The sequence below is a fragment of the Lissotriton helveticus genome, chromosome 11 (genome assembly GCF_964261635.1).
Source record: "Lissotriton helveticus chromosome 11, aLisHel1.1, whole genome shotgun sequence".
In the NCBI taxonomy this organism is placed as follows: domain Eukaryota; kingdom Metazoa; phylum Chordata; class Amphibia; order Caudata; family Salamandridae; genus Lissotriton; species Lissotriton helveticus.
Window position 1 is genome coordinate 560,115,753 of NC_136072.1, and position 16,682 is coordinate 560,132,434.

The following is a 16,682-nucleotide window of genomic DNA, read 5'->3' on the forward strand; positions in this document are numbered from 1 at the left end:
TGAACAGGGTTGGAAGAGGGACAGAAAACAGGCGCACGCACCAAAATGTAAAACTCTCACCATTAGTGAATTCAAAAGCTAAAAAAGTGGCCCATGTTTGCAAATTAGGGCAGTTTTGAACTTAAAAAAACACTCTGTGTATGTGTATTACGAGGCATGGAAGACTGCAGGGCCTGAACTTGCTCCAGGTGATATTTGCTTTAATATCTGGGAAAACAATAGTAAAAACTGTCTCAGCAGACCATAAAACCAGCCCAAACACTTACCTGTCAGACCAGCCATAGAACATTGCCTGATTGCCCCATTGGCCAGTCCAACGTGGCGCCAGAGGGTTAAAACTCTGGATATTATCAAAACCTTAGCTAGTCAGGATATGTTATCCACTTATAGTAGATATAGTTTTCAAACCCATCTTTACAGATCTGCACTGGTGAATGGCACAAACCGCAGGCTAAATATTAGAGGGTGAATTAATTTACATATTTATTTCTCTGATTTGTATAATGCATTTATTCATGGTGTTGGACTTACCATATTCAACTGCACAGCAGAAAAAAATACAAATGTACACATGGTGCTACCAGAGTAGTATATGTAAAGGTGAGCGTCCTTGATGAGGAACCGGAGAAAGGAATTTCAGAAAGGGGTCTATTCACGAAGGTAACTTTACTTGTGTCTAAATCTACAAATGTAGAGGTACTCTTCCTCTTTATAATAACTTTCGTCCTTTAGGCCAGTCCCAATCGGGGAGGACATCTTCCTATGGCAATACATTTTTTAATATTTATTGAAATTCAAAAACACAATAGTAAAATATTGTATGATAAAAATGTGTTAATTAATTTTACATATTTTTTTTAGATATAGAAGAAATTTTAGAAAATACTGCAGCACAATTACTTTAACCTTTAATTAAATATTCAATTAATGTAAGCATATTATATAAAAAAAATTGAAATTGTTTTATACAGGTTTATTTTAAAAAAAAAGTAAAATGGGCACACATATATATATATATATATATATATATATATATATATATATATATATATATATTATTCAAAGTTACTGACTAATGTGTAAAAATATTTTAAATTACATTTTTTAAAAACAAAAAAGTTATATAAAAAATGTTATAGTATGTAAAACAAAATAAGGTTTATCATTTACATTTTTTAACATTCAAATACATTTTATATATTGTTCAAAAGATTAAATAAATTAATTTTAACATTAGTTTGTTTAGGGCTCTATTTCAAGTTCCTAAATGCGTTATCTTTTTTTCTGGGAGCTGGAGTACATTCACTACTACGTTGGTCCCTTTTCTCTGTTGTAACTGTAGAAGGGCAATTTTTGAAGATCAGTTGTTCTACTCTTTTGTGGGCGAGTTTGTCCTTCCCTAAGGGCCTCCTTACTCCTCCCTAAACTCCTCCAACTTATTCATAGAGGTTCTCCATTTCCCATCCACTCTCCCCTTAATGTCCCACATTTTCTATTTTCTAGTAAAAATTTAGTGGCGGTCTACACAGTCGGAATTGGAAAATAGGAGTAGTGGATGCAAAGGCCTCTGAACGGAGTTTAGTGAACAGCATTTTGTAGTACTTGAGTAGTACTATTGTAGCACCATTAAACATACTATAAAATGCAGTTTGTGAACAGACCTCAATGAGTCAGCATTGAAAATGGGTGACTCGATTCAAGGGTGTTTCGAGAGTTTGTATGAAACAGAATTCTTACAAAACTTGGATGGACTTAAAGGCAAACAAATGCACAACAGAGAAATTTGTAAACTGTTATTTGAAATTGACAGAGCCATAAAGTTGGCAAAGAAGTAGTGACAAATGGGCAAACTGAGGATATCCACTAGAATAATTTGCCTACTGACTTTTCTCTACCTGTCTAAACATATATCATGATTTGCTTGGCTGGCGGTATGGATGTCAGATGGCAACGTGTACACCATACAGTGTATGGATGGTAACAAGCAGAATATGCTACAAACCTCACAAGTAAATTAATAATGAATACATATAGTTATTGAGACGTCCAAGAGGTGAAGATCAACAGTAATAGTTACAAAGAGCACAGCATGGGACCACAGATCGCACATTTAACAACGAGGAAGAGATGAATACGACTAAGGCTGAGTAGTTGAAAGAATCAAAGAACCTAGGGGCATATTATCAACCAATAGAGATAGGGGTATATTATCAACAACTAGCGATAATTTTTGTCTCTAACTTGTTTAGAGACAAAAATTATCGCCGCAAATCGGCGATTTTTATCGCAGATAAACCTTGCTATTAGCAAGGTTTATCGCAAATGCGATAAAAAACGGCCGCAATGCATGAATATCGCTGAAAAGTCAGCGATATTCATGCATTATCGAGCAAATGCTCTTAGCCATGTTATCCACCTCCCATTGGATAACATGGCTAAGAACTGCTCCTGGGCAAGTGTTAGCTTTTGGAGATATTCGCGCTTAGCGCGAATATCTCCAAAAGTTGGTAATAGGAGATAGCGATGTTAGCGACTGTTTTCAGTCGCTAAGATCTTGGCACGCCCACTTTGCATGTCATTAGTGATAAATATCACTGACATGCAAAGCGGGGCCCAAGATGGTCACTATCTCCTATTAGCTGTCGCTAACTGGTGTTAGCGACAGCTTGGTAATAGGGAGATAATTTTATCTCCGCTTTCTTGGCTTTTAAAGCCAAAAAAGCGGAGATAAAGCCCCTTGATAATATGCCCCTTAGATCGCTAAAAGAGGAGGTCACTAAAAGAGGACATTGTTACTGGAGAATAGAAGGAGTTGCATAGACTCAGAGCAGAATTGGTCATGTAGAGGAAGAAGAGGATGTGAAAAATGGGGAATAGAAGGAGATGCGTAAAAATAGAATACACAGATGTTTAGGGAAAAATATAAGTGGATGCATATATGGAGAATCAAATGGGATATGAAGGGGAATAATAGAAGAGGATGTGTTTAAGGAGAATAGTAGGTGATGCTTATAAGTATAACAGAATGGGATGTACATGGGAAGAATAGAAGAGAATGTTTTAAAGGAGAATGGCAGCTCGTGCATATAGGAGAATAGAATGGTATGTGTATGGGAAAAATAAAACGAGATGTGTAGAGGAAGAATAGAAGAAAAGGTGTATCATGAGAATAGAAAGGGTTGTTGTTGGACATGGCCCTTCTTAGGGAATTTCCCTAAAATCGTTTGTTTTTTCGCCTCCTGGTGTTTGCTGAATCTATGTTCATGGCCTTAGGATTCTGGACGCTTTCCCACTGTAATGCAATGTGAAAGTGCGCACGCCCTTCTTACCCATGCTAGGAGGGGTTGTATGATGTTACAATGCGATCTTTTAGATCGCGGTACATCACAACACATCTTTTACAATGCAAGTCGTTACCACCACTTGCGCTGTAGGGTGCTGGACTTAGGAATAGTAAGATTTACCATTCCAACTCCAGCCTAAGTACAGTAGGGAAGGTGTTGAAATAGTAAACCTACTATTCCTTAGTCTAGAGCGCCCTCCAGCGCAAGTGGTGGTAACAACTTGCGTTGTAAAAGACGCGTGGTAATAGCAGCGTGGTGTTTTGACCGTGTTGTCATGGATGTTCCCCGCTAGGAGGTGGTGGGTGCTCACTTGATTGGTTTGGGTTTTGTACCTGCATGCGCCCTGTAAAATGGTACACCATATAAATAGGGCAGGTACTGCACTGGCTAATGGTGGGATGCAGTACTGATTGTTCCACCCACCACAATAGACTTTCAAACATGTATCAAGCCTGCTATAGCAGGTCTGTGGGTGCGCGGTTGCGCATTGCTGAGGTTGGCATTTCTAACTGATTAATCAACCTTGAGCGGGTCTTCCCCTACCACTAAGGCACCCCTGGGGTAGGCCTTAAGGGGTGAAGCAAGTGGTAGGTGAAAGGCAGGGCAGGTATACATGTGTGTTCCCTACCTAGGTAGTGAAGAATACCCATGTGTGTTTTCACTATCTATGATTTCTGCTCTTCCCATAGGTTAACATGGGGGAAGCAACCATTGCTTCCCTGCCCTACAGTCCTTTCTTTATTTCCTCACAAGTACACTGTACACTGGATCCAGCGCAAGTCGTTGTAATGACTTGTGATGTAATGACCGCGATGTAAACATACCGCGGTGTAACAACCGCGTTGTAAAGGTAATTCGCCCTCTAGAACAGGACATCTCTCTCATTCGTCCTGAAACGTATATGATATATTCTTTCTAACATACGGTAAGATGCCATGGCCGGGCAGTGTTCTTTTAAGCATCATGAGTTTTGTATGATTTCAGGTAGCAGCACATTACTATGTATACATTATGAGGAGAGATTAAGTGTCATTCGGTTCTGTAACTTTTGGAAATGACTGTTGGCTGCTTTTGACCTGGACTAATTTTATGGCATCGAACATGCAATCCATACATTATAAGTTATATGTTACTGCTGGTTAGTGTATTTTCATGTACATGGGTCTCTTTCATCTTCAAGCATTGAAACGTTTGGGTACATTACTCTGTACATGGTATGTGGCGGGACAGAGTGTCCTCAACCTTATTACAATTGGAAACAGCTGTACCCTTTAGCTATGGGTTCACTTTTCTGGCATTGAATATTTGTCTTGCATGTTATATGCGGCCACTCAAAGTCTTCTGAGGGATGTTATAGGGTTGGTTCTAATCACGATACATATGAGTGCTTCTCTATACCATGGTTGCACATGTGCAACTGAGTAATCTCCTTGTAACAGGTGCCTTGTCTGCGGCATATTGCCATTTGAGATGATTGTAACTATCAGGACTCCCTTGTTTCTGACCTTAAAATATATATCTTTTTTAGGCTTTAAGGCGTGACCCTAGATTGGATTAATGCTGACATAACTGGACGGTTTAGAGTCTTTATTTTCCTGGATTAGATGGTTGATTGGAGCAGAGGGCCAGTTCATTATGACTTCAACTTGGAGTAGGTATCCCTTATTCTTTCATCGACAGTTCAAGATTTTACTCCAGCCTGCACTTCCTCATGATAGCCTTACCATTCACAGATATGGTTTATTACTTACCCATCTCACCCCCATTGTACTTCCTTGGATTTACGAGATTCCAGGTTAGCTAATGGTTTTCTACCCAGCATGACTATGCATGGGTCTTGTTCACGCATAGGTATTATGTGCGCCATTACATTTCACTCGTCTAATATATGGCATGTTCAGCTCATTCCACTCCCATAGAACTTGTCCTATCATCTTTGCAATGGACTATTGGTATGATCCCTAGGTTCAGCGTGCTATTGTTGTGATCTGATATTATTCTAGGACGACATATCTTTCCTTAATACTTTCTCTATCTCTTTCTTTCCCTTTCTTTACCTTACAGGTGTTAACATTAATTACTATACTATTTAATCTTGTCTCAGGCAACTTATTAGCTGTCCAGATGATGATTTCATATTGAAAAAGGATCAAAACGCCGCCGACCCACTAGACTTTGTATAAACTTCCTTTTTAGGTGCAGAAGTAGTTTGTTTTCTGAATGAAGGATCCTAATTTTGTGTATGATTGTTGGTCACACCTTGCTCTTTGCCTGTATGATTTTTGTTTTGTCTGTTTTTATCACTTATTTTGGATTTACACATGCAGGGGTACATTCCTTAATGTGTCTTTTATTCTGAAAATAAATCAATTTCTCCTCATAGTCATTGGTTCCATTTTTGGAAATTATTATTGTTCCACAAGTATTGTGTTCACATTTAATGCTTCAGCACCATTGTTCCTTTAACTACGTATTGTCCTCAGTCCCTAATGATCCCTGAATTTACATTTTATTCCTGAAACTACTTCTAGCAAGTGGGTATTTCTCTGCTCTAAAACTCTCTATGTGCCTTTTTAGTTTGATGCCAGGCTGCAATGGAGGATGGGGGAGCACATCTGTGTATTCCCAAGAGACAGCTATAAACATTGGGCATGCAACTGGAACAACAGACCTCTGCCAGTCAGTCAGTCAGTCAAGCAAGCTTTATTCGACAAATGTCATAAAAGCAGAATACATACATTTTGTCATAAAAAGATAAAAGAATTTTCCGGGCACACAATATAAATGAATTTATATACAATATAAAATTACGTAATTTAAAATTGCAGATACGATAATTTCATGATATATAAAATAGCCAATATATTAAAAAAACAGGTCTTTCCAGTCAACCCCTAATCAGTTTACTCCTAAGGGTCCAAGACCACCCTAGATACTTCGCCACTGATATATAAACCAAAGGATTGGTACTTGTACAAATAATTCTAACTGCTGTCATTCCACTCCTAGTGCCTAATAGCTTACACATTGGACGCAACCATACCCTACGCAGGGCAGAATATGCTGGGCACCCAAATAACATGTGAGTAACTGATTCCATAGGAGCTGGACAACAGGGACAAGTAACAATTCCACCATTGGACCACCTAGTTGTCAATGCTCTAATTGGCAAGCTTCAAATTCTAAGCTGGAAATAGAGCTTTCTATCAAGTGGCCTGGTTATGTCATCCCAGTATGCTTCCAGGGCGGTTACATCTTTATAATCAAGAAAAATCCATGTGACCGAAAGTGGCGCACTTGAACTTAAAGTTTTAGATGCTACCATCTCCCAGTATTTGCCCTTAAGAACCTTTTTAGATGGGAACCTAGCACTAAGGGGATCCTCCCATAACACTTGCATTCCTAGTTCTCCAAGAATCCCCCTAATGCCAGATAGCGATTTGATTTTATGGAAGGAAGCACATTTAATAACATCCATTATGCCTGTGGCAAATATTCTTAATTCAGGGGTTGTCCACAGGCGCCTCCAGTATAATACCGGACGCAAATTAGCAATAGATTTAACTGGCCTCATTCCTAGATCATAAAAAAGGGGACACATGGGAGTACTCTGGTGTAAGTTAATAAGATTTCGCAGGAACTTATTTTCCGATACAGTCATTTTTGTTAGGTTCTCAAATCCCCAAATCTCTACGCCATAGAGGGCTGAGCTAACCACCTTGGCGTCATAGACTCGGAGAACAGGAGCGATTGGCTTAGTTAATGATTTAGCATGTTCAGAACGCAATGCTCCAGCCAGTTGGCGATGTTTAAGTGTTGCCAGCTCAGTCTGCTGGTTCCAACGCAAATCATGTTGGATATTAACACCCAGGTAACTAAATGCCCTCACTTGTTCGAGTGGTAAATTGTTCATAAAAAGATTTCCCTTAAAAGATTTATGCTGGTTAAAAGTCATGAATTTGGATTTTAAAACATTTACTTCAATGCCTCGGGTGGTACAGAATTCTTCAAAGATGGCTAATGCTTTCAGTAATCCACTTGGGGTCTTTGAAATAATTAGACAGTCACCTGCAAACATTAAAATGGGTACTTTCGCCCCAGCTAAAATTGGGGTGTCAATGCTGGCTGTAATCATTAGTTTGGCTACGTCATTAATGTTTAGAGAAAACAGTGTAGGAGCTAAAACGCAGCCCTGTCGTTCCCCTCTCTCTACTGGAAACTGGCTGGTAACGTTTCCAGGGGAACCCCATCTAATCTGTGCAAAAATTGTGCTTGTGGAGTCTCATAATTAATGTAAGAAGGGGACAGGGCATGCCCAAATCTTGTAGAACTGAGCACAGGGTGGAACGTGGAACAAGGTCAAAGGCTGCCCTTAAATCAATAAATGGAAATCACCATGGGGTGACCCAGTATCCCTCAGAACCTGGGCAATACAGTTCAATATAAACAATGGTTCCGTCGGGTATGTAACCTCATGCCTTCAAACACAACAATGATGGACAGAATGTGGATCAATGTCACACATTCACCCCAGTCAAAAGATCTGGGCCCAAATCCATCGTTTTTCCACTCCACACCACCCTGGGTTAGACAATGGCGATATGCAAATCAGCGCTGACCCTTTGCCCCATGGGAACAGTCCAGTCCGAACTACAAAAGCCATGTCCTTCCCAGAACGGAAACAAGCATCCGAGGACCGGCCCGGTTTCGAGGTAACACCTCTCATCAGCCCGGCTAGCTTGCTTCCAGTGGTGTGGAGTGCCTGGGACTCACGTCTGAGCATCCCCAGTACACTTAGAGCGGTTACTGCAAACACAACAATGATGGACAGAATGTGGATCAATGTCACACATTCACCCCAGTCAAAAGATCTGGGCCCAAATCCATCGTTTTTCCACTCCACACCACCCTGGGTTAGACAATGGCGATATGCAAATCATGCCTTCAATACATGAGCTAAATTCCTTATTAATACAATTTAGTCTTCTAATTACTCAAGACAAGGCTCCCACCAGAGACCCATAGTAGAGACTCGTCGCTCCTGCCGCGTTCAACTGGCGAATGCGCCCGAACTCAACCAGTAAACAAACACTAATTCGTCTCAAGGACGCCAGGGCATGAGAGCGTCATATCGTCACTAGTCAGCTGATCAAGTTACGCATTGCTGCGTGTAAGCGTTGTTGGGTTGCTAAGCAACCCCTTATTTCCCCTCCGAGACGTCATTGCGAGCAAATGTTGTTATGAAGCAAAACTCACTCGTGTTATGTCTTAACGGGATATCACTACACCGTGCAACACACATTGCCACTGAGGTAGTATTGATGGAATCAGCCTAGTTGAAATGAACTATTGGGTTATGTAGCTTAAAAACAACAGGGGTATTTCTGACAACAGCCATCATATAAAAACAAGTTATGCTCAGTTTACATAAGGCTACACGAGCAGTAACTTCACTTAGAAACACGTTATACTTCAACCATCGTAACGATGGAATCATACAACTTACAGCATCATTTTAGGGTATGTGATATCAAAAAGAGCCGGGGTATTCGCGACAACACTCATGACCAACATTAAAGGCAGAGAAATAGCAGACCAGACTATAACAATATTCATACAGTTGAAAGACTTTGACATTCTAAGATTTAAACATACAACTTACAGTATCATTTTATGATATATGACAAATGTGATACCAATAATCATACAGTTGAAAGACTTTAACATTCTAAGATTTCAACATTCTCAGATAACACACATTGTCTGATATTCCAATCTCGTAACATTTCTAGACCCCGTAATACCTTGAATGCTAGAACGTTTAAATTAACATCATTTACAAATTGCAATAGTGCACAGGTTATTTATGCCATCACTTGCCCCTGTGCCCTGACATATGTGGGACAGACGAAACAGAAGGTAAAGACTAGAATCTTACAGCACATGAGTAGGATTAGGTGCAACACGGTGGGTGCGCCTTTGGTAGAACATTTTCATGCACACAGACATGCTCCAGAAGACATCAGGTGGAGGGTCTTAGACAAAATAATACCCAGCCCAAGAGGTGGATCCATTACTAAATCACTCAATTGCAAGGAGTGTAGGTGGATACACATTCTCAATACGGTGCAGGAGGGGTTAAATGAACGTGAGGAGACAGCAAAACAGATGGGACAACTCTGATTATATAGGTCCATAACTGATTTGCATCTCTTGCACTTATTTGGGGGTCTAGAAATACTACGAGATTGGAATATCAGACAATGTGTGGTATCTGAGAATGTTGAAATCTTAGAATGTTAAAGTCTTTCAACTGTATGATTATTGGTATCACATTTGTTTTGCCATGTCTCTACCTTTAACGTTGGTCATGAGTTTTGTCGTGACTACACCGGCTCTTTTGTTATCATATATCCTAAAATGATGCTGTAAGTTGTATGTTTAAATCTTAGAATGTCAAAGTCTTTCAACTGTATGAATATTGTTATTCCATATGGTCTGCTATTTCTCTGCCTTTAATGTTGGTCATGAGTGTTGTCGTGAATACCCCGGCTCTTTTTGATATCACATACCCTAAAATGATGCTGTAAGTTGTATGATTCCATCGTTACGATGGTTGAAGTATAACGTGTTTCTAAGTGAAGTTACTGCTCGTGTAGCCTTATGTAAACTGAGCATAACTTGTTTTTATATGATGACTGTTGTCAGAAATACCCCTGTTGTTTTTAAGGTACATAACCAAATAGTTCGTTTCAACTAGGCTGATTCCATCAATACTACCTCAGTGGCAATGTGTGTTGCACGGTGTAGTGATATCCCGTTAAGACATAACACGAGTGAGTTTTGCTTCATAACAACATTTGCTCGCAATGACGTCTCCTAGGGGAACTAAGGGGTTGCTTAGCAACCCAACAACGCTTACATGCAGCAATGCGTAACTTGATCAGTTGACTAGTGACGATATGATGCTCATGTGCCCTGGCGTCCTCGAGACGAATTAGTGTTTGTTTACTGGTTGAGTTCGGGCGCATGCGCCAGTTGAACGCAGCAGGAGCAACGAGAGGAAAATTGATCAAAACAGTGATAACAGTTAAAAACGAGCGCACAGCAAGTCCAGGTCAAAGTTCAGGGATAGTTCGTATGGTGGTGCTCAGGAAATACGGAGGTGGTTACCACACCTCCAATAGTAAACCACATAAGCAGTTTAATAAACTTTACATTCGTCTTCCGAGCACACAAAATCGATAATCAGTCTTTGATGTATAATCTTCCAATTTTTAATATCCAACGTAAATATGCTCCAATCCAAATCCGTAATACAATTCAATGCAGCCAACACGTGTTTCGTCCAGTCAAATCAGACACAAGACTTATTCAGGGCTGCAACCCAAATAACAAATTAAGTAACTTACTCTTCTTAATAGGTAAATACATGATTATCTCAACATTATTCCCTCACATAATGGGAACTCAAGGTTGGGAACAAGAAGGGGACACCGACAAATATGTGCCCGAGTCACCACAAAGGACCTATAAAATAATCGAGATTGTGTATAAGTACCAAACGTCCCTTTTATAACGTAAAAAGGAAAAATTTCAATATAATTCGTAAGGATGTGTAGATCCATACTTCGGAGAATATCTGGATGTGGTTCTAGGTGACACCTCTGCACCCACTACATAACATAAAACCAATTGTGCGTTTCTATTAAGTATTTTTGGTATTCACTCACCAAGTGAGTCCTTCTGAAATTTCACACTTGATTTACTTCTTCGCCTACCCTAATATACAAAGGAGGTACCGTTATCCTAAACGATATTGCTAACCGTAAATTTATTCTATTGCTTAGTTCATTTAAAGTTAGAGCCCTCACCTTAGCGAGGCTCCGTAACTCTTTCGTTGTTAATCCTTCATCAGTAAAAGTTATGACGGGTAACGTCCTACAGAGAAAGGTAAATATATTTGATCACGGTTAGCAATATCGTTTAGGATAACGGTACCTCCTTTGTATATTTGACTGGACGAAACACATGTTGGCTGCATTGAATTGTATTACGGATTTGGATTGGAGCATATTTACGTTGGATATTAAAAATTGGAAGATTATACATCAAAGACTGATTATCGATTTTGAGTGCTCGGAAGACGAATGTAAAGGAAAATTGATCACGCTGACTGACCAGGAGTAAGAGACTACATTGTTACAATAGGTGAGACCATACGAATGTTTTTAATATCGATATGAAGAACCGGCTTGTTCATTTATTTAACAAGCATTACATCCGGGTCACGACGCACTCCTTCTCCCTACAGAACGACCGATTAATACGGCGACCTGAGCTCCTAGGAGTGAAAGAATTTGATTAAAGCCCTAGGTGGTGTAGGAACCACTAATATTGATTACTGGGTGAGTGTATACCCAACATTATGTAGAATGGTTCTACTTTGTATACACATGGCATGTCGTACTTATTACGCGCACCTCTTCTTTTCAGATTGTCGGACTTGTACGACGACTCTGAGTCAAAGGAGCGATACAATTACTCTAAGCCCTACGGGGTTCATCTTCCCGCTCTTCTTTGAAAAAAATCTTTTTGGGCACTACCATTGTCAACTAAGGGGTGAGTTTTACACGTTTGTTTTTGGAATAAGTTGGAACTTGTTAGGGACTGAATTCCAGTAGATATGGATTAATGCTTATCAAAATGCCTATTTAATTCAACAGATAAAAGTTAATCGCAGCCGAATTAACTTCCTAACGCCAAAACACAGGGTCCAACTCACGTAGGCCCATCGGTGAGTGTACAAATTAATCAATGTCACTCGTCACTATATGTCTCACCATAATCTTTCAAATCCAGACTCTGACAAGTAACTTATCTAACCTGCAGGCGCGTTACCACATCCCCATGCCCTAAAGAAGACCCACTTTAGACCCACAACTAAGGCGTCCATAGGGTCGAAACGTCAACGAGATTGATATTATTGGACCAGTAAAGAATATCCAGTTTTCATGATAACCAATCGAAGTGGATTACTGGCATAATTTTAACTAAAGACTGGAACTGGCCAAAAGCCTTTTTGCCTGTTTTTCCCTCCCCCCCTTCTTTTTTCACTCACTTGTATATAAACACGTTTGAATGTCACTATTTCACTTGATGTCACATTATAGTCAATTAAATTTCTGCGCCGCCTTTGTAAAATATTTATGAATAGTGAATAAGTTTTGAGTAGAAATTTGATGTGTACAAGGGGTATTTGTGAATGAAAAGATTAATTCATAAAGTGAAAAATTCATAAAGAAAAAACGGATGATTACCCTGAACTTTGTTGGTGTTGGATTTGCAAGGTGAGCAAGCTCTCTGGTGGGAGCCTTGTCTTGAGTAATTAAAAGACTAAATTGTATTAATAAGGAATTTAGCTCATGTATTGAAGGAATCAGGTTACATACCCAACTGAACCATTGTTTATATTGAACTTAAATCAATAAAGGCAGCGTATAAACTACCCCCATCTAATTGGACTGTCTTCCAAGGGGGAGCATTGCAAAATGCAATACTTGTTCGACAGTGCTAATGCAAGCCCTGAATCCTGCCTGGAGATGCGATAGTATGTTCTGCTCTCGCTCCCATTCCTGTATTTTATTTAGGACAGACCTCTGTCATTTGAGGGCCTGGCTGGACAGATTGGAGGGAGAGGTTTTGACACTTGCCTCTGGGAAGCCAGATTATGACCCCAGGAAAGATTGCAATCTGTACTCCATGGCCCCATGGCAGACAGGACTGACATTTAGGGGAGACATCTGTGTTTCAAAGGGAAATTCTCTGAACCACCCCCAATTTGAAAGGCACACAACAGTATAACTACTGGTACAATACTTCAGAAGGGTAATATACACTTGAGGGGACGACCAGACATGCTAGAACTGCATGGTGCACCCTGCCAGAGGAATCTGTTGTGTACAAGGAGGATTTCTGCCATCGAAGGGACCGTGCACTCTTCCTGAATAGTGAGTGGCTAGGCTGACTACCTGCTGCTGTGTGGTACCCTAAAGTGTGCTCTCCAAGGGCTTGTTGGCTTGCCCCCTGTTCTATAGTGGAGGTCTCAGGGACAAGAAAGACCTCCTGTAAAGGACCCACCCCATCTACTGTGACACCTGGAGAGCGGTGCCTTCTTAAGTGCTCACATCATCTGCTGGATCCCAACTGGTAGCGTGGCGTGAGTGTGGGACTAAGTATTGTGCCTGGAGACCGGATTGCCTTGTGTGGAACCCCAAAAGAACTGCCCGCATTTAAGGAGTGTGGCCCCTGCATTGTGGGGCTTCAACATGCATAAGCGTCTTGTTGGTGCTGAGCGGACTCACTGGTTGCCGGAACCCGCATGGCCTGCTTTATCGATCATGCCGCATCTCTCCTGTGCGGCAAGCTGACTACTTGCTCATTGTGTGCGGAGTAGATTCACAGGTTGGGACCCTCAGAGGTTAGAGTGTACCCATAGTAGTGCCTCATTCTAACTCGTATGGCACTGCTGAACTTGCACCTGTGTGTGATCAGAATTATATGTTGCGACCCGTATCAATGCGCACCAGACATTGTGCCTCATTTCCATGGAGGCATGACATTTTCAACTCCTATTTGTGTGTGACCGATATTGTCTGTTGTGACTCAGATCAACGTTTACCAGATGTTGTGCCTCATTTCCATTTAGGTACTCTTCGTTGTGTGCAACCGGAACTGTTTAGTGCAACTCATATCAACGCACACCAGATGTTGTGCCTCATTTCCAGGGAAGTACGGAGGAGCAGATTTGTGTTTCGTGGTGCCCGGATTGCCTGGGTGCTACTTTGATTGAAGTGTCTCCAATGGGGGGCCTCCTACTTCTGAGAGGCTCCCAGCTTCATTCCCCATTCATTGATTGTTCCTTTTGAGTGTGGTAGACCAACTGCCCTCTCCTCACCAGGCCTGACAAGTTTGTGTTCCCAGGTAGTATTGCCCGGAGCTTGTCTGGGTAGTGAGAGTAATTGACTGGGCTAAGGAATGCTACCAAGAGAGATCAGAAGCAGGTCAAGAGACAGTGTGACCCGCCTCTGTGCTTCATAGAACTGGACTGATGCCAGAAGGCACTGTGTGGATTCTGTTGATTGAACGACTATTACCCTCAGCACACTTCTGCTCCGCATACCGCGGGTAAACTTACGAAGTAGTGGCCAAACCCCCATTTGTCAACTGCTGTCTAATTAGCCCTGCTACCTACCCCACTTTCTTTCCTGGGACCTTGACTAAGTGTGACTCCGGCTGCGATTGACTAGTATCCGGGAGGGAAGATGTTCTTTATATCCAGGCCATGGGTGTAGGGAGTCGGGGTTAGCTGAATGATGTAGGGAAGAGGGTTTGGGCCAAGGATATGCATGAGCATTATCAACTGTCTTGCCGGATATCAGTTGCACCGCGCATCTATGCTGAGTAAGTGTGTGGGAGTGACTGCCTGTTATTCGTTTCGCTGCATAGCGGTGTTGCTCTAAACGTTGATTACCCGCAAAAAGAATACTACGTTTGACAATGGTTTTTACTTGTGTGGTCTTGGCCCACGGTGCTGTTCATAAGTGTTGTAATTTTCTGTGTGTATACATTTGTGATATCATTGAAATCTAGGGTGCGCCCTATAGCTGTGAGGTATTGAATTATAATAATTGCCATGGTGGGCCTCATTCTGACAATATTTTGCACCGCATAAGGGTGCTGGGGAGGGGGTAACATTGGATCTTTCCCAAGCGTGCTAGTGCTGATGTCATTTTAACACGGTTGAGCCTAGTACTGCTAGTGATATTTCCAAATGTGGTAGATGACCAGAAATATATGATGTTCATGTTGTGACAGTTAATGTGTGTGTTGAAAATAAACTTTATTTACATACACCAGTGTGAAGTCTATTTTGTGAAGCTCAGTGAATTTATTGTGTGAGTGCTGTGCCTATGCTTTACACATTGCCTCTGTAGTAAGCCTGACTGCTCACTGCCAAGCTACCCATGGGTAAGTGCAGGTTATAGAGTGAATGTACCCACCCACCCTTGATAGGAGTGGCGGTTCTGCCTGGGCAGGGCCTCGCCTCAGCCAACAAGAACATGCCAGTTCCAATAGATGTGTATATATAAAATAAAATGAGCTGTGTAGTGTAAAATATATGGGAATGTGTAGGAGAAGAGAAGGGGATCTATATAAGGGGACAAGAATGGGACTGAAGAGCAACAAAAGAAGAGACTGTGCATTAAGAGAATGAAAGGGTTGTGTAAATGGAGAATAGAATATGACTTTTAGAGGGAAGATAGAAGGCGGCTCATAGTGGAGAACAGAATGGGGTTTTCAGAGAAATAATGCAGGGGAATGTATAGAGGGTAATCAAGTGGGGAGATATAACATATGCATAGAAGCGGACCTGAAGAAGGAGAGGATTTATTAAGAAAAGAGATGCTTGTTTAGGATTGCTATTTGTACAACTCCTTTAAATTGTAGGGCATACATTATTTTATATGTTAATATTTCATTTTTTTCTGTAAAGTTTTAATTGGGATTTACAACAAATGTAACAGAGGCAACCAGTTTTGCCATATGATCTGATCTGCCTGATAAGCATCCAAATTGGTTACATAGTCAACTAGAAAAACTTGAGACTTATACAGGATGACCATTCATAAGATGTCTCTGCTTCTGCATGTCAAGCAGCAGGATACAGAGGAGTATTACTGGCATACATTGCAAACGTGTTGGTTGGAGGTGTAATGAAGAACTAGGGAAAAAGGGCAGCAATGTGGGGGTAGCAGCAGGCTGGCTTAAATAGGGAGGGGGCTCGTGAATGTAGGTGGATAGGGAAGTTGAGTGGGAGCTACTAAGGTAAGTGGGATTATGGTTCTAGGGTCAAGTGCATTCTTGGGGTAAGAGGTGTCTGGGGAACCCCCTGATTCACAATGAGGAGACATAGTGCCAGCTAGGCAAGGTCAGGGTACCAATTTAGATGTCCTTCCACGGGTGTGATCCGTGTATAATGCCTTTCAGTTCCACATGTTGTAAAAAATGAGTGAGAAGGGTAGTCCATTGGGGGAAATAGACCGCTTGTGCAAGTGGCGGATCTCCACTGGAGCATGAGCACATGTTTGGCTAGTAGCAGAGCCAGGTCTGCATAGAGGGTGTGCACTTTATGCAGTTTCCTACGTTTAAAGATACCTAAAGCATATGTTTCCCATATATAGATATTGGGCAGTTCTGTGACCTTCCATAGTGTGGTGTGTATCGACTGACAGTAGCTCTGTAGGGCCGGACAGGACCAGAGCATATCGCCGAGAT